The following is a 24,500-nucleotide window of genomic DNA, read 5'->3' on the forward strand; positions in this document are numbered from 1 at the left end:
CTTCTAGATCTATCTCTTCTCCACATTTTTCTGGAGAGAGAGGCTAGATGTACTGCATATAGACTTGTGAACATTGTCAATTGCACAAATCAATTTAAAGCTGAGTGTAACAGACTGTTAGTTGACACTGGAAGTTACAGCATTCTGGAAATGACCTCTGACTTTATGCCTACAATCCAGATCTGGTGCAGGTGGTTTCAGTCGCAGAACCAGGACAGAGATATGAACCTGCCTAGGTACCTATGCGACTGTATTTCAAGCGGAAATTTACGCTATTGAATTGTGTGCGGAGATATTGGAAGAATCCAACCTCATACACAAGTCAATAAAAATATTCTCGGACAGTCAAGCGGCATTGAAAGTTCTAGGCCCCTACCGAGCAACGTCTAAATTGGCAGCAGATTGCCAAAAACGACTCTCCTCGATAGGAAGACGAAGCAGATTGTCTCTGGTCTGGATTCCTAGCCATACCAGCCTGGAGGGCAATGAGGCTGCTAACTCCCTTGCAAAGGAGGGTGCTGCAGTCAGCTTCATAGAACCAAAACCTGTCATTGGCATCGCTTTAGGCTTTGCCAAACAAAAATTGAACACCTGGATGGCAAGAAGATTTATGGACTTCTGGCAGAATTTTCCAGGATTGGCTCACTCCAAAGCCTTTATTCACCCTTCGAAGCTTGATACCAAACAGTTGTTGGACTACAGTAGGGACGAACTACGATGTCTGACAGGCCTTTACCAGCATTCACTTGAAGCTAAGGTTTCAAGTAAAAAAAAAATCATTCAATTTTGATTGTTTAAAGAAACCGTGTTTTTGGCATTCTAAAGCTCCATATCTTGCAAACGAGTGAACCGATTTTCAAACGCAAATCGGCAATGGATTAGAAATCGAAATACCCTTTTTATGATGCATCAGTCGACTCCCAGAAGCTTCAGATAACGCTCACCTAGTAAAGTACCATAGTGAAAAACTGGTCCAATGATTTCTTATCCAACTTAATGGAGATATTTTATAAACATAAAAGTGAAAAGTTCAATTGAGTTGATTGTTATCTATAATTCGAAAATAGTAGGCACTAAATTCTCAGAAATGACTGAAGTTCTTCCATGATGTGTCTTTTGCAGTGGCTACAGGAATTATACTAAACAGATGGGGAAAAATGATTATAAAATATATAGAATCACAACCTTGACAACAATGTTTTCAATGTTTTCGTTTTAATGCAATAATATTTCTGAGAATTTAGTGCCTACTATTATGAAATTTTACTTTACATACCGTAAGTTCAATAGCAAATATTGCAACCGATGTGTATTATTTTGTTTTAATTTCAAATTTCATTGCAAACTTGACAAAAACTGAAAAGGGTTCTAGGATAAAATTCATGATGATCTTATAAATTCAGAAAAGATTTGGCACACGATAAAGATAGAAATATACAAGGTGTTTCATCTGAAAAAATATATCAAAAAACGCGATATCCAATTGTTTTTCTGGTAGTATCACGTTGATCAACGGAAAACACAATAATAAAGAAGTTTGCAATAATTTGACTTCACTTTGATCACACTGTATAACACGCCAAGTTTGTACGGGGGACAAACAGTACCTACTTCTACAGTTTTTTCTTCGCCAAACCCTCTTGCACGATTGGACGAGGTATACTTTTATCAATCAAAATCAATCACTCCTGCATCAAAATTAAAACATCTAGTCAGCGTTTCACTAGTTTGACGGGTATGAGCGATCAGCAATTCGGTGTTCTCTAACGACTCATGCTCAAATAATGCACAAAAATCAATTAAAGTTAGAAAAACATCCTGGACATTCATCCGACATCGACAAAATGCTTACAATGGACTCTTTATCTGCAGACACAAATCAAAATGCATTATATCCAATTTCAAAAGATATTGAAGCGAGACAACTTTTCGTGGGAGAAAGAACTGCCGCATCAAGGATATTGTCAACACGACATTGGCGTACGTATATGTCATCTTTGCAGGTCCACAAAAATGACTTGGTCCTTTTCACTTACTTTAATAGTGCAGCTATGGATTAACAACAACTATTAGACTAACGATACACCATACACCATCGTAAACTTTAAAAAAAGACTGAAGACTTATTTATCTCATTAGCCTCTTGCCCGTTCCCGACCTTGGCATTTCTAAAATGAATTTTCTAAAGTAAAGCAATAACTAAAATTTTTTGATATTGTTAACTCGACTTGTGTTCATATTATTTATCTTTAGTTTCTCCCAGGTTGAGTTGAAAAACAGCCTTGGCTGATACTCCGCCTATTCACCATATACTGGAAGTTTTTTTTTCTTTGTTTTTGTTATTGTTCCTGTATTCTGTTCTATTTTATTTTTGTCTATTCCATTAGTATTTTTATGGTGAATAAAGACGTATTATTATTATTATTATTATTATATTGAAATAACCCCTAATATCGTGAATAGAGAGAAGGGCTGTTTCAATTTTTCTAGTTAATTCATTTATTCGGCAAAATTTTTCGAATATGTTATTATTTTCAATTGACAACAGTCAGTAGAAAATCGTGTTCAGCATTGTTATTTATCTGATCTGCTAGATTTTATATTAGTCTCAAGTTATAAGTTTCACGAGATACCTCCTTTCAATTAGAACATTGTAACTGGTAGCTCTATAAGGAGTTCCAGAAAACAATGGTGTTATCAAATTTAAATAATGTTAATGTTTGTATATGGGATCCACTCACAGATCTTTACTATTGTAAATGTTAGTTTGACCCCAACTCTAGTGTGTCAAATGTTCCTTGTGTATAATCTCACCTATACAATCAGGAATCGCACGTTAAAAGGTAAGACTCCGGCAATCTTTAACTCGAACAAGTTACGATAATTGATGGTTGTCGTTCAATGGAACTTTGATAAAACAGAATTCCATCATTCAGCTTCCAGTTAGAAATTGAGCGACTAGTTAATTAGGCGACATAATAGTTCTGTTCCTCTATTTTTTCTCTATGAAATTGTGTTGAACTGCTTGTTCATAACTTATCCTGTTATCCTCGGAAGACTGTTAAATTCGTAAGGACTGCGCATTTGTGTGACCAACAAACTGCTATTTAGGAAGTTTCCACTATACAATGGCTTCTTTAGGTGCATTACCCAATTTAGTTTAAAATAAATAATAGATTAAGGAACTAAAAAAACATGCTTTAATAGCAACACAAACTAGAAAATAATTCGAAACTAATTTATTTTATTACTTTACGAGAAAATTATTTAATCCTGGGGATCCTGATCAGGATATTAACATAAACTTATGAAATAATTGTTTTGTTACCGATTCTCGATCAGTATACAAAGTTTAAAATACATATGTCCGTTCAAAGTTAGTTAAAATCAAGTCCAAAGGAGTCGCTTACAAACAAACATAACAGTGATGCTAATAAAAGCGTGTTAATATGGAATGCTTCATGAAAAAGAACTGTTCAATCATTGCGTAATGCTCTGTATCTTAGCTAGTTCTAGGGAACATGAATATATGAAAACCTGGACACCGGTTTCCTATCCAGGAACTGATTCATGACTTGAAAAAGCCGAATAGAAGTAAACCTCATCGTATATATTCCGCATACACATCTTACAGTATAATTTATTTGCTTCCTCAAATTTAAGCATCGAATGAATTATAACCTTGAAATCGAATGATTTCACGAATGATTTCAAGTTATTGAAGATTTAAATGACTAAGCGTTCTAGCGAATATGAAAATAATTGACGATAATAACAATTTAAAAATAATATGATATAAAAAATACAATTACCTCCTAGACGAGTTCCATACCGACTGGAATCTTGAGATGTTACTCAGTTCCCATGATATAAAATTTTTCAAAAAAAGCATGTTATTATTATTATCCATCTGAATATTCCCACCTTATAACCGAGTTTGAGCAAGTGGAAATATGGAGGAGAAAATTCTGAAATCAATGTTAGGTAACAATCATCGATTATCTCTTGAAGTTATCCAAGTCTACAAACAAATTTGGGATCAGAGAAGAACAAAAAAAATATTGCTGGCTGCATAACCACAGATTTGTTGGCCGTGGTTATGCCTACCGCAGTCGTAGACAAAACAACAGGCATAAATCTGCAGACTACGGCCAAAAAACTCTGGGAGTAGCTTTGACATTATAAATCTACATAAATACTCAGCAGTAAATTGACGCAGTGGTAGGGCGCCCAACTGGAAGGTCCTCAGTTCGATCCCAACCTCAACCAGATATTTTTTTCGTGAGAAAAAGTTGGGATGAATCTGCAACGCTACATGGCTCCCTAGGTGGCTCGGAGAGTTATTAACATTGCCTACCCAGGACACGAGAAAAAAATACTGAGACCGACATATTCGGAAAAGTTGGTTGAAAACAGGGAACAATATAAGAAAATGAGAAGAAATAAACATTGAGTATGAAATATTAAGGTGTTTCAGAAGTTTTGTTCCTTTTTATTAGTCTACTTCAAACTGTGACATATCAGTGAATACTTATTAAATTTGATCTATATACGTCAGTTTAATCAGTGCACTTTTGTCAACGTTAGCATAAAAATTGGATGCTTGGAAGTCGATTAAGTCGACGAAGGCCGACGAAGTCCTGATTGACAAAGTTTCTACCGGTGAAAAATTTATCGAAGTGCTTGGAAAGATTTCAGTCGGTTGACGAGAGGTCTGGGGAGTATGGTGGCTGAGGCAGAACTTCGACGCTAAATTTGATTGTCTGACGGTGATTTGTGAACATGTGAACTGACGTTGTCGTGGAGCAGGATCGGACCTCTTCCGTTATTCAATGCTGGCTGCTACTGACGCAATTTTCGGTACATTTCATCGATTTCTTCAGAATAGGACTCTGCTGTAATGGTTCGGCCCAGTTGCAGAATGTAATCGTGAATCACAGCAGCCGCTGGCCACCATACAGTAACAATGGTCTTTTTTCGGTGGGTTTTCGTCTTTGGAAGTGCCTGGCTCGCTCATCGGTGTCCAACAACTGTCCTGTTGCCGTAGAGGATCCACTTTTCATCACACGTGACGATCTGAAAAAAAAAATAGTTTTGGTTTCTCAAAGGTAAAAAAGAGCAGTCCTCCAAACGTGACGATTTCTGGCGATCGTTCAAATCGTGGGGCACCCACTTTTGGAGCTTTTTGACCTTTCCAATACGTTTTCAACCATCGAAAATCGCATGGAAGCTGACCTCAATTCTTCCACCATCCTACGCACTACTTGTGATGGGTCAGTCACACCAGAGTCCTCAAATCTTCGTCATGGATGACTGTAGGTCGACCAGTTCGGGGCTAATCTTCGAGAATAAAGTCATCGGAACGAAATTTCAAATATCTATAATATTCAAACAAAAAAAATCAAAAATGAAAAGAAATGATGATGGAAAATAAAATGATGATAAAGAAAATGATTTTTTCTCATTTTTTGTTATAATTTCGATCATTTAACTTGAAGTTTTGGGTCCTAGTATTTTTATTATTTCATTGCATTATAGTCCCTATTAACATATGGTTTGATATTATACGACAACTCAGCTCATTTTGATAAAATATTTTTTTGCCGAAAAATTCATTAGATACATGGTAGGAGCCCTAACGAGGACTTCATTTAAAGGTTTATTTTCACAATTACAAATTCTTACATTGCCTTCACTGTAATTATGCAAATTACTGTAAATATAAAGAATAAATAATTCGACTCACAAATATTCAACTAAAAAGCGTGAAAATGTACATCAATCTTTCTCCAGACTAACGATTGGGCAAAACTGTCATATTGATCAAGGTATAAGGTGTTTCAGTCGTTGTAAGCAACTGTTTGGTCCAACCCACAAATTGAATATTACTGGAGTTTTTTTCCAGCACCAAGACGTTATTTTAACACCCCGACACGTGTTTCGATCACCAAGTGATCAACTTCAAGAAGAAGATCAAGTTTGATCTTCCTCTTGAAGTTAAAATAACGGTTTGGTGTTCGGAAAAAACTCCAGAATATTCATTACTAAACCAAAGGTTCCAAACAGTGCATCACAAGTACAATTTACAAATTGTCAAATCTAAACTGCTTCAAGAACGCTCTTCCCAAATACTTGGAAACAAACGTATTTTATTTTCCAGATAAATTTTTGATGTAAGTGTATGTATCATAAACGTACGTTAACCTGTTATGACTTGTCCAATAAGTATATATGATGTGTCTTTTATAAATTTGTATGGACTTCGGTGATGACTAATTTGATATGATTCAATTTGACTGTTCTATTCTCATAGATTTCAAATCTGATACCACATTTTTGGAAGTCTATACCTCCAAACATTGTTAACTAGACTGAACATACAAGACTCACTCATGAATATCTCATAGCTGGCCGTGATGAACCATTGTGCGAAATATGCGATAAAAGACTCTCTATTGAACAAATAATGGTTGAATATCCAATCGTTGAAACACTCAATCATGACATGCCAGACCAATTCAAACACATCCTAAAAAAATTTGCAATGTGAAATCTTGTGATGCACTGTTTGCAACCTTTAGTGGAGTATTGAATATTACTGGAGTTTTGTTCCAACACCAAACCGTTGTTTTAAAACCTCGACACGTGTTTCGATCACCAAGTGATGTTACAATGTTATTCTTATTTATACCATATTTATATCTTCTAGGTACTTGTGTCTTGAGTGTCTTAAATTAATTTCGCAATTTCACTAGTTCGGACTTCCATTGTCTATATAAAAATGATTTGAAATCCCTGAAACAACTAAAAAAGAAGATTTGAAATAACTGTAAATAACAATTATCAAATTATCTAAGGACAATTCGTTCAGACCAGTCTCAACTCCCTACACAGCAGGACTGACACCTATCAGAAAACAACTATTCCCCTGGCTAATACCACGAAGGGCATTGGATTATATCCGACAGGTGTCAGTGCAGGAATCTTCACAGAAGTTATTCCTGCATATGCTGTTGGCGATACAACTGCCGCAATAGATTTTCAATTATTGGAACACACTTGCAGACCGGTTTCGGGCTCGTCATAACAATTATATTAAGCAAAAAAACCTGAAATGAAATAATAGTGAAATAAAATACAAGTAAAAATAAAACAATTGAACAAAAATTATAAATAAAGAAATACAAACTGAAAATGAAGATAAAAATAAAAAAGTTAAGAGATACCAAGCCACGTTAGTTCACGACGTTTCGATTGTTAGTATCCACAATCGTCTTCGGGTGATGACTGGACTGATTCCTACAAGAGATGACTATTTATGGGTCGTTCGAGTACTTTCACTTATCCACGCTTTCAATTTTTTTCCGCTGCACTGGTTCAATGGGAGATGACCGTTTGGCGAGAGTTGGCCATTTTTCGCTTGATAATGGGTTTTCATATGTTGCGTATTTCTACCCTGGCTTGGCTGAATACGTTGTTGGACAACATGTGTGCGGCTTCCTTGAATTATCTCCTAAACCAATGTTCCTCTCTGTGTAAGATCTCAGCTTGGGCTCGATGTTGTGTTGATGGATCCAAACATGGTCTGCTATTCCTGATTTCCTGGTTTCCCCTCGCTGTGTGTGTTTTTTGTGCTCGATGATGCGAACATTCATTGGCCTCTTAGTTTCACCAATATAGGATTTTCCGCACTCACAGGGTATCCGGTAAATGCAATTCTTGGAATCGCAGTCCGCGTGAGTTTTCGTGAGGCTGCTACGGATAGTGTTACCGGATCTGAAGCAGATTCTGATATTGTACTTGAAACCAATTCTGATTATCCTCTCCGCTAAACCTCTGATGTAGGGAAATGCGAGCACTGGTTGTGACGGCTTCTCTTCCTTGCTAGGCTCTTGCTGTCTTTCAGCCAAAATTTTTTCTACCATCGCTTTGGAGTAGCCATTCCGTTGAAGATCATTTTAGATGATGTCTAGTTCCTTCTCGAGACCTTCTTTCGTGTTACAGAGCCCGAAAACATGGTCTAATAGAGTCTTGATGATTGTCGGTGGTTAGATTCGTGGTTCAGATACTGTCCCGTCTGAGTGGATTTTCGGTATACAGATGTTTCACACTTAGTATCGGTCCTCTTCACCAAAACGCCTAAGAAGGGCAATTGGTTGTGGATTTCCTTCTCCATTGTGAAAGTGATGGAAGGTCTCACGCTGTTGATGTGTTTCAGGAAGGCGTCTAGTTCAGTATTCTCATGGTTCCATATTATGAAGGTGTCAACATATCTCAATCAGACTCGAGGTTTCTTGTGAGCTTCTTCAATGGCCAGGGTTTCACAGAATTTCACAATATTGCCTTATCTACTAGTCTTAAATTAATTTTATAATGTGTCCTTATGTCATAGTCAGGTAAATCTAACAATTGAAATATTATAAACTATTTGAAATTAATTTCACATATTGCCTTATTTACTTGTCACTGAAGTCTATGGAATGGTTTTTTTGCAAAATATGATGGGCGACTGCTGATTTTTCAGGTCTACCATATTTTAAGTGTGCTAAGTGTTCCTTATATCTTATTTCAATAGATATTTTTGTCTGTCCATAATATTTTGAATCGCAATCTTAACATTTAATTTCGTAAAGTCTAGACCTTGTCTCGACAAAATCGAGAAATCGAAATTTCACTTTGTCTCGACTAAGTCGATAATTCGGAAAAGTCTGGAATTTACGAAATTAAATGTAAGGACTGCGATGCAAAATATTATGGACAGACAAAAAGATCTATTAAAACAAGATATAAGGAACACTAAGCACAATTGAAATATGGAAGACCTGAAAATTCAGAAATCGCCCATCATATTTTGCAACAGATCCATACCATAGACTTCAGTTCATTAAGATTAGTTAGACAAGTTAACAACAACAGGCATCTAGATGCTTATGAGAGTGTAGAAATAAGTAAACATAATAATATTACGAATAACGATGGTGGAACAATGCCTAATAGTATACTATATAACTTGTTGAAATAATATTTTAATAATTAGATTTACATAAGGACCCAGGTACCTAGAGCAGGTATCTATGGTACAAATAAGAATAGCTTTGTAAGTATGATTAGTTTGATCTTCCTCTTGAAGATGATCCCTTGGTAATCGGAACAAGTGTCGAGGTGTTAAAATAACGGTTTGGTGTTGGGAAAAAACTCCAGTAATATTCATATGAAATCTCTCATATCAGTTCGCACTAATATAAACGTAATACAGACAATATAAATTAGTGAAAAATGTGTTTGTGATGCGTCAACCTTCAGGTGTCAACATATCTCAATCAGACTCGAGGTTTCTTGTGAGCTTCTTCAATGGCCAGGGTTTCACAGAATTTCACAATATTGCCTTATCTACTAGTCTTAAATTAATTTTATAATGTGTCCTTATGTCATAGTCAGGTGAATCTAACAATTGAAATATTATAAACTATTTGAAATTAATTTCACATATTGCCTTATTTACTAGTCAGTGAAGTCTATGGAATGGTTTTTTTGCAAAATATGATGGGCGACTGCTGATTTTTCAGGTCTACCATATTTTAAGTGTGCTAAGTGTTCCTTATATCTTATTTCAATAGATATTTTTGTCTGTCCATAATATTTTGAATCGCAATCTTAACATTTAATTTCGTAAAGTCTAGACCTTGTCTCGACAAAATCGAGAAATCGAAATTTCACTTTGTCTCGACTAAGTCGAGAATTCGGAAAAGTCTGGAATTTACGAAATTAAATGTAAGGACTGCGATGCAAAATATTATGGACAGACAAAAAGATCTATTAAAACAAGATATAAGGAACACTAAGCACAATTGAAATATGGAAGACCTGAAAATTCAGAAATCGCCCATCATATTTTGCAACAGATCCATACCATAGACTTCAGTTCATTAAGATTAGTTAGACAAGTTAACAACAACAGGCATCTAGATGCTTATGAGAGTGTAGAAATAAGTAAACATAATAATATTACGAATAACGATGGTGGAACAATGCCTAATAGTATACTATATAACTTGTTGAAATAATATTTTAATAATTAGATTTACATAAGGACCCAGGTACCTAGAGCAGGTATCTATGGTACAAATAAGGATAGCTTTGTAAGTATGATTAGTTTGATCTTCCTCTTGAAGATGATCCCTTGGTAATCGGAACAAGTGTCGAGGTGTTAAAATAACGTTGGTGTTGGGAAAAAACTCCAGTAATATTCATATGAAATCTCTCATATCAGTTCGCACTAATATAAACGTAATACAGACAATATAAATTAGTGAAAAATGTGTTTGTGATGCGTCAACCGCTAAGTACCCGGGATGTTGCTGCGATTTTACTCTTTTGTAATTCAAAAAACAATAAATAAAATCATAATTTTTAGAAAATTTCCAGAAACGACGCGGTAACAAACGCTGGCCTAATTTATTTCCGATACGCCACTGTCTGTCAACACACATCACAGCATCCAGGTGGATATTATCCTTTAGTACACACAGTTGGCCAAGTATTCAGTAATGCTAAATGTGCGTGTGTGAATTCACATAAAAGAGTTCATAAGAAAGCATAATAGTATTTATTGAGAACGGATTTTTCGTTTTTGGAATGGTTTGTTGTTTTGCGGTTCAAAGAATTGTCTGAGGTATGAAACATTTTCGGTGGGTATCGCTTTTTTGCAGCAACAAAAAATTTGTCCAATTTAATACTCAGTCTGAAACATAAAATAGCAGTTTCATGCACAAAGTACGTCACGCAGAGAAATATATAATTTGAGAAAGAAGTTCGGTACATTCAGGAATCAGAACTTCCGATTCAGTTTTTAACAGTGCATGTGTAAAAAAATAAGGTATGCAATTCTTACGTATTCCTATTTATAACTTGATGAAACTTTTCCTAATGTTCCCGAATTTATTTTAGTACCTCTATCTGTAATTTTTGTAATCAACAACTACCGAAGATATATCGTTTTATATTTTCAAAATTTCATTATTTTTATTTATTTTATTGAACATTTTTTATACTCCTGTGTGTGACACAGTTCGACGGAACATTTGAGATCTCTAGAGAAGAAACGTTAGAGCTTTTGATAGAAAACCACTTTCCTGGAAGATAGACCTTCACTTTTTGAAAGCGCCAAACGCCAAAAAAAGAGCGATTGGAAAGTCGTTAAAAAGGTTATCACAGTACCGGCAGCTGAATGGGCCATCAAGTCGTTTCAGCCCTTCAAATCTCCTGGAGAGGGTGGTAAATTTCCAGCTCTTCTTCAAAACGGACTGGAAATAATTTTACCCATTCTCATAAAAATGTGTATAGCTAGTCTAGCATGGAACTATATACCACTTGGTTGGTTGGCAGCAAGGGTGGTACATATACCTGAAGTGGGACGGAAGGACCCACACCCCAAATCGGTGCCACCAATCAGCCTTACATCCTTCCTGTTGAAAGGACTTGAGAGGATACTGGACGGACACATCAGGAAGGTGACTGAATAACCACCAGTATGCATATCAAATCGGCAAATCGACAGATTCAGCATTAAACAATCTTGTAGAGAAAATTTCCCAATCTCTTGACAACAAGGAGATTGCGGTTGGTGTATTTCTCGATATTGGAGGAGCATTTGACAATGAATGAATCTATAAGATCAGCTCTGGATGGAAAAGGTATAGAATCGACCATAACGAGATGGATCCATGCCATGCTGGTAAACATAACTGCAACTACGACTCTTCAAGATGAAGCCATTAGGTCCAGGGTCACCGGGGGCTGCCCTCAAGGTGGGGTCCTATCTTCTCTTCTGTCGTCGCTCCTGATGGATAGTCAGCTGGACGCCTTCGTTAGAAGAGAAGTAGATCTCCAAACTCATGCAGATGACCTTGTCATCTTGGCAAGATCCACGTCGGAGAGGGTTGCTTGTAATATCATCCAAAGAACGTTGGACGTTGTTCACAGTCGGTGCCAGAGGGGGCAGATGTCTGTCAACCCCAGAAGGAGAAAGTTGAACGATTTAACGCCACTTTCCCTCAAGGGTGATGTCATTCCATTTGGAACGGAGGTGAAATATCTTGGCATTGTCTCCAAAAAAACTCACCAGGAACGCTCACTTGGAAAAAGTTTTACAAAATTCCAGACTGTCCCTATGGACATGTCGAAGGATTTGTGGTGAAACTTAGGATTTAGGTCCCAAACAAATCCATTGACATACTGCCTCCAACTGTCAACTACAATAACAATTGTATTCAAAAAACCCTGAAAAGGAATTACAATGAAATGAAAATTAGGCAAAAAATTGAAAAGTGAATAATTGAAAATGAAATAAAAATTGAAAATTAAAATATTTCAATCCAAGTTGCTTCACGACCTTTCAATTGCTAGTATCCACAATAACAGGTTTAGCGAGAGATGACCGTTTGGTGGGAGTTGACCTTTTTCCGCTTTATTATGGGATTCCATATGTTGCGTGTCTCTATGCCAGCTTGGCTGAATGTGTCGTTGGACAACATGTATGCAGCTTCTTTGAATTTTGTCCAAAACCAGTGTTCCTCCCAGTAGATGCTATTATTGGGAGCCGCGTGAGAGCTGACGCTTAGTCTTTCTGCCGTCACACAAACCGTTTGTGATAGGTCAGTCTCCCCCTGGGTTCTCAAAAACTCGTTCTGAATTACTGTTGGTGTATCACGATGGGGATCATCTTGAGACTAAAATCTCTTGGAAAAAAATGCGAATCAACGTCGAGGGTTGCCTTTTATATTTCGGGATTAGCGAACATAAACAAATAATAATCATCGAAAATCACTTTATTTTTTCTCAAAATATTCCCCATGAAAATCTATACACTTTTACATGCGTTTGAAGCAATTGTCGAAGCACTTTTGCTACTCTGATTGAGGTATCTTCAAATCATGCATTCTGAATGCAGCAACCGCTTCTTCAGGTGTCGAAAAACGTTGACCTCTCAGTTTGTTTTTTACATGCGGGAATAAAAAGAAGTCATTCGGTGCCAAGTCAGGACTATACGGCGGATGACTCATCAAATCGATGTTTTGTGTGCTCAAAAACGCAGTTGTTTGAGCCGATGTGTGAGAGCTCGCATTGTCGTGGTGAAGCGGTTGGTTTTCCTGATTTCTTGGAAGACAACTGGTAAATAAATGAATATGTACCACTCAGAATTGACTGTTTTGCGTTGTTCTAGTGGTACGGTTGCGATATGTCCAGTTTTTCCGAAAAAAACAGGCGATCATTTGCTTGGAAGTACTTCGTGCGCGAACAACTTTTCTTGGATTTGGCTCCATCTTGAAACACCCATACAGTCGACTGCTGTTTACTTTCGGGCTCATACGCATAAATCCACGATTCATCACCTGTCACGATGTCATGGACGTGTTTCGAAGCACCGTGATCGTATTTTTTGAGCATTTCCTTCGACCGAAAGACACGAGCCTTTTTTTTTGAGCGATTGACAAATTGTGTGGGATCCAACGCGAACACATTTTTTCGACAGTCAAATTTTTATGCAATATTGAATATATGCTGGTCCCACTACTGCCTAAGGTTGCCTTAATCTCACGATAGGTCACATGACGATTTTACAATATCAGTTCGCGCACAGCATCAATGGTTTTCGTAACAACAACTAATTTTGGACGACCTTCACGAAATTCGTCTTGGAGTGAATTATGACCATACCATCGATAAACACTGGTTCTTGATGGAGCGTCATCGCCAAAAATTGAATTAAGTTCATCCATGCACTGAGTAAATCCATGTCGAAAGTTGTAAAAAACTTTCACGATTTAATTCCATTTTTGGGCCGAGATAAATCTTTTAAGTTACTGTGAACAACACAAATAGCGTATGTCATAATGTTCTGAGTACGTATAAGCTCAAAAATATCCAACTTCACGATAGAGCTGTTAATTGCCAGATTGCAACTCTAGGGTTGCCAAATCCCGAAACATAAAAGGCAACCCACTACAGTAGAATACATATGTATTGATATATGGAGCTACAAAAAACATGCAACATTGAAACAGTCTACTATAAATAGGGTATCTATGCTAGAAAAAAAAGGGGATTGGAACCCACTGAAGTGATGTGCGTTTCGCTAACCAAGTTAGCATCATCAGGAGATGACTAAAATAATGACTCAATTTCAATCATCTCCTTCATCTTCAAAAAATACCGCATCAACTTCGCATGAACTAATTGTATTTTATCAACAATATGGATTATTTGTAGGAAATCGAAAATACTGCAAAAATTATCGATATCTAAGCTCTGAGTCAGCTGGATGAAGAATGTCTTTCTATTTGATATATAGGACATCCACATGTTTAACAATAAAATTAGCTGCAATAAATTACAGCAAATATCTCAAATGAAAAGAATCTCGCCACAGTCGTCAAATTTTGAAAATTGAAAACAATTGTTACCTTCAGACAATAACAATTTTCAATTGATTGTGACTTGAGGTGAAAAAAATGTGAGGACAAGTCTTCCCCAACGATAAGAAATATGAAACTAAAATGAATTGAAGAAAAAATCGAATTTCCTATTCAAAAACCAATACTCCGAAGAATTCTTCCCCCATATTTGATAACGATCGTCAGATAAAAAATAGGAAGAGAAGCGATCAAGTAAGAAGTATAATAAGAATGCCTCCATTGGGCACATATGGAATTACAGACCATTGTTAGGCAGAGACAACAGAACTCCAGGTGGGTCCTATCTATGTGCGATTCACTCTTGGTTGAGTCTCTATACAACGCAAATAAGAATACGGCAAACATTACTGAAGTTCCCATGCTTCGTCTCTTCAGATTGCAGCGCAGGTTTGGGGTGGAGACAGTACCAGGGCCGGACAAAACTTGTTCGTTTATCGGCCACTTCTTTCTGAATGTACAAGTGATCAAATAGTCGCTGGTACACGCAAGTTTTTAATATTTGGCTACTCAGAAAATTTATTTTAATCAATAACGTCCTATCTTTATAAATTACAATAACTTTTACAGAAAATTTGATACTCTATCTTCTTCCATTAGTAACATTAATACTAAAGTATTGACATCGTTTGTATTTAAGCTTTGTGTGACTCATCTAGAGATGAATTCCATTATATAAGATGATATAAAATGATTTGAAAATCCTGAAAAAATCAATAGAATCAAAAAGAATACTTATCTGAAAATAACAATTATATCGAACTTACAATAAAATTAAATACAAGCAACAATTGAAGATTGAACAATCAAAAAGAAGAAATGAAAATTAACAGATTTCAAACCAAGTTACTTCACGACGTTTCGATTGTTAGTATCCACAATCGTCTCTCGGTGATGACTTGACTCATTCCTCCAAAAAATGACTATTTATAGGTCATTCGAGTGCTTTCACCTATCCTTTTTTCCTCTTTCCGCATCACCGGTTCAGCAGGAGCTTACCGTTTGGCGGGAGTTCTAACAACTTGGCGGGAATTTACCGTTTTACACTTGATTATGAGTTTCCATATGTTGCGTATCTCTACACTAGCTTGGCTGAATGCGTTGTTGCACAACATTTATGCGGCTTCTTTGAATTTTCTCCTAAACCAATGTTCCTTCTTGAGGATGATTTCAGCTTGGGACCAATTGATGGTATGTTGATGAGTCCAAAACATGCTCTGCTATTCCCGATTTGCTGGTTTCTCCACACTGTGTGTGTTCCCTCTGCTCGGCAGTGTGGACTTTCAATGGCCTCTTAGTTTCACCGATGTAGGATTTTCCGCACTCGCCTGATTTTTGTGAGGCTGCTACAGATAGTGTTTCTGTATCTGAAGCAGGTTCTGATGTTATACTTGGACTCAATTCTTCTTATCCTTTCCGTCAATCCTCTAATGTAGGGAAGTGCAAGTACTGGTTGTGACGGCTTCTCTTCCTTGTGAGGCTTTTGCAGTCTTTTAGACAAGTCTATTCCACCTTCACTTTGGAGATCATTTTTGATGATGCCTAGTTCCTTCTCGAGACCTTCCTTCGTGTTACAAAGCCCGAAAGCACAATCTACTAGCTCTACTACCTCTACTATCTCTTTTAGTCGATTGATGGTGGTTGGATCCGTGGTTCAGATACTGTCCCATGTGAGTAGGTTTACGGTATAAAGATGTTTCCCATTTAGTGTCAGTCCTCTCCACCAATACGTCTTAGAACGGGAAAGCGGAAAGAGGGGATAGGTAAAAGCACACGAATGACCTATATATAGTCATCTCTTAATAGTCCATTCAATTTTATTGATTCTGTCAAGGATTTCAAATCATATCATCTTAGACAATGGAAGTCCGGACTAATGAAACTCACCATAAAACATTGTGAACCACCTTCAAATCATCTGAAGATGTTCAACAGAAGTACATTTCCACTTCGTTAGTATTCAATTTTGAAACATCTGTTTTCAATTCTAACTAGAAACACTGAACTAGCAAACATTCTGATTACAGTGAGTGATATAGTCCAAAAAAGGTGGAGTCAATTATTCATTTTCACTGCTCAAATTTCGTGATGGAATCGCTGATTACTTCATGATTCACAATAGGAATGAAAAGAAAAGTAAATGAGTCACCAACGCTATTTTACAAAGTTAATCATTTTGACAATAAGTACAGTCATCAAGGAGTTTGAAAACCGGTCCCTATTGCCAGATCACTGACATTGATAAACGTCATTATCTCAAGACAACAATTAATGACGTTTTTGATACTCGTACTCAAATCTAGATACCTAAGTATAACATTCTTGACTCATTGGCAATACTATCAAGTACTAAAAACAATCTTTACTATCAGTAATCCGACCTTATGATATTGAAATTACAGCTCATCTTTTCAATGCAAGGAATCCAGATTAAATGTTCCGATATCTGCAAAAAGGTCTAGGTTTCGAAATGGAAATTATGAACACATTTTATAAGTATCACTCTTTATATTGTCAAATAATGATTTCTTTGAATACCCGGCGGAACTGGGATCGTGAACTACAGGAGATACTCCATGTTCCTTTACCATATCTTTACATCAATACTATAACGATGTATCTATGGAAGGTAAGAACAAAATTGTCCCAACACTTTTGCGATACCATGAAGAGTTAGCATTAGTGTTTATAAAAGATCACCATCGATACAGTATCACACAAGTATTAGCAAACATTTTCGCTAAATTTGTGAAAACGGAGAAAATTGGTCATCGTTTATGGTGTAATACTTTTATTTGAAAGACCTCAGCCCAAACAATATAAAAACTGAACTGGATTCTACTCTGGGTGGGTTAGAACGAGGACGTAGGAGCTGCCAAGAGGATCATCACAGTGGTTGACCAAATGAGCTGACGACTCCAGAAACGGTGAAGAAAATCCACCAAGCGGTACTAAATGATCCTGGACTGAAAGTGCGCGATCTAGCAGACTCAGTGGGCATTTCAAAAAGTGTGGTACACCGTATATTATCTGAAAATTTGGACATGAGGAAGCTGTATAGAGTGTTTAGCGTGTTTAGAGTGTTCAGCGAAGCTTCTCAGCAACAAAGCAGAATCATGGATGAAACATGGGTCCTTTACTTCACAGCCGAGACAAAAGAACAATCAAAATGTGGACTGAAAAGAGGGAACTGGCTCTAAAAGAGGCGAAGACCGTTTCATATGCAGGCAAGGTCTATATGAGTAGTACTTTAGCTTGAATTTCACATATTGCTGAAGTCATTATTACTGATTGAAGTTTGAATAAGTTTTTGGAAAGTTCCTGAGATCAAAATATAGAATTTGGAAAAGACGCTATTGATATAACGACGAAATATTTTATTGAAATAGCAAAGTTTTCCATTAACCAGTTCCATTACGAACCACAAAGCTTAGAAATCGAAAACTACATGAATAAGGATAAACAAGGTATTACCTTCGAACATGCGATTCTCACAGTTGGAATCGAACCAACGTTTACATAGCGGCTATCTTGTGACCGTTGTTCAGGATAACGATTCTAGAAATACTGAGCGCGGGTACTTGTAACCAGTAGGCCCCTTCAAAAAACATGGATCCGATCCTGAACACAACAGATGAATTGACTATCGCTGGTGAATAAATAGGAGAAAATCAGGCATTCTTTCGTTTGGCCGAGTGGGAGGTACAGTGGCAGGGTTAAAAAGTCAGTACGTAAGGGGAGTAAACGTCACACTACGTCACACTACCGGGCGGATCGTCAACCTTACGAAACAAGACTTGTCCACTTTGGATATTGTCCACAATCGAGGGACATGATTTTTTCCTAGGAAAAATAATGCATTAAATGAGGAGGAAATATAAATTCAGTACCTCTGACAGAGGTGAAATTTTTTATTCGGGGTTTCAATATAAATTCAATATTCACTTCATGGATCGAAATGCTTAGTGCAAGGCGAATGATGATGGCGAAAACCTTTATTTTTGTTGGAGGTAAATGTATCCGTTAATTTAATTTTTTTTACTAACCATTGTTTGGTTAACTGAAACGGTTCCACTTGAAGATTGCAAAGTAATTTTACGAATTTTATATTTATTATCCGTAGTTTAAATTTTTCTTGATCAAAAATATATCTCATCTTAAAAACTTACACAAATTTATAATAAATCCTGATAAGTTTCTCATAATTTTTGTTTGTTTGTTTGCTTAGTATAAACAGTATAAAATGCACAGTGAATGATAAAGAATGGAAATGTGGCAATTGATAGAAATGCCAGGGTTTATAACGTTCACAAGAAGCTTCCGATTGGCAGAAAAGTAAGGTGAAATATCTGATTTATTTTATTTTAATTTCGATTACATATGAACGACGCCATAGAAAGGCCTTAGAAGGTTTAAGAAATAAAATTCACTGAATGCTAAGTTTCGAATCAGAATTTTATGAAATTGTAGGTTTCAATTCGAAATTCAACAAAGTTTTTTAAATTCGCATTTTGAACACGACTTTGCATTTGAAATTTCACTGAATTTCCATTCGGAATTGTATTGAACTCCAACGTTGTTGAACTCTGATTTTGAACTCGAAATTTTATTAAATTTCGACTGACTTTTAATTCGGAATTTTATTGGACTCCAATTTTTAATTTAGAATTGTTTTACATTACAACTTTATTAAACTCTAACTTTAAACACATAATTTTATAAAATTCCGATACTGAACACGGTAGTCTGTTAAATTCCGGGATTCAACTCGGAATTTTTTTAACTTCTGTCTCTGAATTCGGAATTTCATTAAATTTCGACTTCGACCTTGTAATTTTATCAAATTCAGACTTTCCCAAACTCCGACTCAGAACTCAGAATTTTGTTAAATTAAAATTAAATAAAATTTCATTGAATTTCATTTTTGAATTTAGATTCCAATTTTGTTGAACTCTGACTTTGAACTCGAAATTATATGAAATTCCTACACTGAACTCGGTATTTTGTTAAATTACGGATCTAAAATCGGGATTTTTTTTAATTCTGTCTCAGAATTCAGAATTTCACTAAATTCCGACTTTGAACTATAAATTTCATTAAATTCAGACACTGTTAAATTCTGACTTTGAATTTGAAATTTCATTACATTGAATTACAATTTTGAAATTTGAATTTTATTAAATTTCGATTTTGTTGAACTCTGAACTTCGAATTTGATAAAATTCCGACCTTGAACTCGGTATTTTGTTAAATTTCGAAATTTAACTAGGGATTTTTTAAAACTCTGACTCTGAATTCGGAATTTCATTAAACTCCTACTTCGAAATTGAAATTTTATCAAATTCCTGCTTTATCAAACTGTGACTCAGAACTAGGAATTTTGTTGAATTCCGACTTTGAATTCGAAAACTAATCAAATTTCGACTCTGTCAAACTCTGACTTTGAAGTTCGAATTTCATAAAATTCCAACACTAAACACGGTACTTTATTAAATTCCGGAATTCAACTCGGAATTTTTTCAACTCTTGTTTCTGAATTCGGAGTTTCATAAATTTCGACTTTGAATTTGTAATTTTATCAAATTCAGACTTTCTTCAACTATGACTCAGAACTCGGAACTTTGTTAAATTTCAACTTTGAATTTGAAATTTTATTGAATTCCAATTTTGAATGTAGAATTTTATTAAATTCCGATTTTATTAAACTCTGACTCTGAACTTGGAATTATATGAAAATCCTACATTGAACTCGATACTTTGTTAAATTAAAAAATCTGTTTCAAATCTGTTTTTCCGTTAATCAGCTGCCGCCCCCATACGAACGACAACTCTCAGAGGTTGAGAAACTTGTGCGAGCTAAGGACTAACGAGGTCTTACCTTTTAACGTGTGATTCCTAACACGATTACTGTGATTACTGAATTGAAATCAGGATTTGTTTTCAATTCTGTCTTTGAATTCAGAATTTCACCAAATTCTGACTTTGAACTATAAATTTCATCAAATGCAGACTTTGTTAAGTTCCGACTTTGAATTCGAAATTTCATTGAATTACAATTTTTTAATTGGAATTTCATTAAATTTCGATTTTGGTAAACTCTGACTTTGAACTTAGAATTTTTTAAATTCCAACATTGAACTCGGCATTTTGTTAAATTCCGGAATTGAACTAGGGATTTTTTTAAATTTTGACTCTGAATTCGAAATTTCATTAAATCCCGACTATGAACTTGAAATTTTATCAAACTCATGCTTCATCAAACTGTGACTTGTAACTCGGAACTGAAACTAATCAAATTCCGAGTTTGTCAAACTCTGACTTTGTACTTCAAATTTCATAAAATTCCAACATTGAACTCGGCATTTTGTTAAATTCCGGAATTGAGCTAGGAATTTTTTTAAATTCGGAATTTTATTGAATTCCGACTTTGAATTCGGAAACCAATCAAATTCCCACTCAGTCAAACTTTGACTTTGAACTCCGACTATCAATTTGGAATTTAATTAGATTCCGAAAATGAAATATGAGTTATAAATCGGAATTTAGTGTCTCTTTAATTCATCTGTGGCTCTTTTACGTCTTCGTCCATATGTGCTGGAATGTTGGAATATATGTGGTCTGATTGAAAATATCCAAATCCTCTCTTGATGTGTGTATCGATCTTTATTGTCAGAACATTACGAGGCACATAATGTACACAATACTCTTCTCACCTCACCTTTGTCGATTTTGATTAAATCCCCATTTATCTCGCATCTACCCCAGATAATCTTTTAATTAAGATTTTTTTAATTACCTTTCCTGCACTTCCGCACTGTGCACCAACTATAAGGATGTTCCTCTGTCGAGATGCAGCTGCTTCTGTTTACAGACATCAGAGAGTCGATCGCTAGCTACCCTTTTGCTTTCCCACGATCCAACCCTTGAAAAATATTTGTGCGTTGCCCCATTTTTACCAGAATCCTTCCGCAAGTATCTCCTCTCTTCCGCGTCTTACACCTTTCTCTGTCTCATTGTTCGACGGATTCCATACTTATTTACGAGTGAAAAGGGATTATGTTGCGAACACATGAACTGTAACAATTTCAATCGGGTTATTTGAGGGTTTTTCACGGAATCAGATGATTGATTTGACTATGTGTGAGAGAGTCATGGGAATGTTGGTAGATTGTTTTTTTAACGGCTTGGATCTCGCGTTCGATAGGACGGTTAAAATTTCTCACCTGAGAAAAGAAATCAATCGGTGATTTACGTGAATATACAGAATTACAAATTTTGGTTGACCATTTCGATTTTCAAAAAAAATTTACCCGAAAAAGCAAGCAATGACATAGTATCAAATTGGTAAAAATGAATCACTTTAGTTCTAAAATAAACCTTGACGGAAAAAAAGCAAAATGGTTAACAATGAATTAGGGAAGAAGCAACGTACACCAAAAATAATATCTCATTCAAACAAAATCATGAACTCATCTCAAATTCAGGTAAAGTTTCAGAATTGTTTACTGCACATTTCTCAAACTTCGCAAAAACTTCTAGATAGTTGGCCGAATTGGACACTTTTAAAAGGGAAATGTGCATTTTCGAAAAGTTACTGTAACTTTTTTCCTGTCGAAAATTTCTTATTTCTATGAAAACATTTTCAAAGCACTTTTTCACGTAGAAATCCAATGATGTAAAAAACTTATTTTTTCAAATGAAATATCAATAGACTGATGGAAAACTATTTTTATGAACACCCTGTATATTCCTGCATGTTTCAATAGAGCTTAAAATTACCTTTCCAAAATTGTAGCACACTTGACGTTTTGCTAGTCATCTTTGAAGTACAGAGCTTATAGTTTTTTTTATGTAGACTTTGAAATGCACACTTTGGTCAAGTATGTAGGTTTTGGACGATGCGGCGATAAAACAGCAAATTTCTAACAGGAAAAAAGGTACAGCAACTTTTGGAACCATATTCACAATAAAATTGAAAACAGATATGCCATTTCCATGTTTTGTGATCTCACTGAAGCCTTTGACTCTATATGCTCAGTGATCTTCTGATTTAACATTCAATTTTGGGGTTCCCTAGATTGGTTGAATAAAAGAAGCAGGTAGTTAAGTAATATACATATTATGGATACAGGTACGGACAAGAGATTCCGTGGACAAACAAAGCAACATATCTCGGGGTCATCCTAGACAAGAAGCTAACATTCCAGGAACACGTACAACAGAGAATTGGAATGGCCAAACAGGCCAGAAGACGCCTGGCGCCGATCATAGGAAGAAGTAGTAACATGGCACTGAAAGTCAAGCTACTGATGATCAGAACGATCCTAATGCCGATAATACTGTATGCATGCACTGCCTGGGGCCAGTGCGCGCAGACATACAGAAAGAAGATCCAAGCATTTATGAACACGAGCGTAAGGGCCGCCGTAAATGCACCGTATTACATCTCAAACAGATTCATATACAGAGATCTAGGACTGGACACGCAGTATGTGGACGTGTATATGAGAGAACACGCAGAAAGCACGTTCGATAGAATCAGATCGCACTTAAATCCAGCGTTTCGCGATCTACACGATGCGTTGAACATGGATGACCCCAGGTTCCGAGAAAGGGACAAACATCCAAGGCCGACCAAGCAAAATCAGAGACCGCCCCCACGAGTCGCCGTCAGGCGGCTCCGGCAAGTATAATATTTGAAATGTATTAACCATATATTCTCTTTCAGGAAAACCGCGATTCAATTTCAAAGTCACATTTCTCAGCTTCACTGGGAAACGCCCGACTATCACAACTCTGGCCGCCGTTAGTTTTGGGGGCCCCCATGCAAAAATTCAATTAGGAACACCGCGACAAACAAGAGCCAAATAAAATTTAAATCGAGAAGCTAGATAGGGAAATAAAAGCACCTAAAGGCTGGTTTCCAACCAAAAGAGGTTAGATATCAATCTTGCTGAAGTGCCAGCAGCTGGATTGAGGACCGTTTCCTTAAGAAACGGGGGTGGAAGGAAAGGGTCGCCAGGTCCAAACCTGCGGAAGCAATTCCGTAAGGAGGGAGCTTGCGACCTGGGCACACAACCCGGGAGGGGCATGGGGGGGGTGGATACAGGAGTAACGGCAGCAATGTGTATTTGTGTATCTTGGGATTCCCAGGGGTAAGTTTTCGAACCAATACTCTTCAAAGTATATGTTGAGGAATCTCCTTTTCGTATGGTAGAGGGGTGTATAACAATGTTTGCGAATGGCACCACCGTAACTATAGATGCCTAAAATGCATAGCAATTAGCCAGTGTCTTGAGTTCAGAGTTAAGTGCCTGGAGCCAAAGAAACAAGTCAATTCTATAATAAATGTATCTGAATCAGTTTCTGTAAGTTCTCAATTCGAAAAAATTATGCCAATTTGAACTATGGACAATTGACGAAAAACATTCCTTAAATATAGATGAATTGCTGAAAATATATTTCATGTATACATATATATGTACTTAGGCTTCTTACAGGGTACTCTGAATATTCCTAAATATTCATACAGATACCACAGTATCTGTGGTATCTGTATGAATATTTCCTAATTCAAATTGAATTGGCACACAATGTTTTAATCATTCCTAATGAATGGTTCCAACTCATTAGTATATAAAAGAAGCAATACTGTCTGACTGTAATTCAGTCAACAGACTGAATTACATTCTCTACAAATACTGTTACTATTTTTGGGAAAAAGCTTTTTTGTTTTCTATTTTCCCATGTTTACACAAAAATGTGAAAAACTTTTGAAGAAGGAAAGAGAACAATTGAGTTCAAAATAAACTTTTTACGAAGATTAGCAGATCATACATAGAAATTTGTGTCAAACACACCGCTAAGAGCGGTGCCTGTGCGAAATTTGTGATTCACATTGGATTTGAAACGCTAGAGATTGAATTTATTTGGAAAAACGTTCTCAGAAACTTCATTTCACCTAAATGCAGTCCTCCAAATGAAAGAGTTCTTGAAAAGTGAAGTTCGAGGTGTACAGAGTTGAACCTT

General features: G+C 36.2%; 1 long non-coding RNA gene across 1 annotated transcript in view; it reads left to right on the top strand.

Annotated features, from left to right (window-relative positions):
- Nucleotides 1-10,540: 10,540 nt before the first annotated feature.
- Nucleotides 10,541-24,500, top strand: part of LOC141479968 (uncharacterized) — a 60,843-nt gene continuing 46,883 nt past the window's right edge. The window contains exon 1 of the long non-coding RNA XR_012464087.1: nt 10,541-10,876. This is a non-coding gene — a long non-coding RNA (uncharacterized lncRNA). The remainder of the gene's footprint in view (nt 10,877-24,500) is intronic.

The sequence above is a fragment of the Leptinotarsa decemlineata genome, unplaced genomic scaffold (genome assembly GCF_025532065.1).
Source record: "Leptinotarsa decemlineata unplaced genomic scaffold, Ldec_3_MD MMD2_P_RNA_scaffold_5, whole genome shotgun sequence".
NCBI classification, from domain to species: Eukaryota; Metazoa; Arthropoda; class Insecta; order Coleoptera; family Chrysomelidae; genus Leptinotarsa; species Leptinotarsa decemlineata.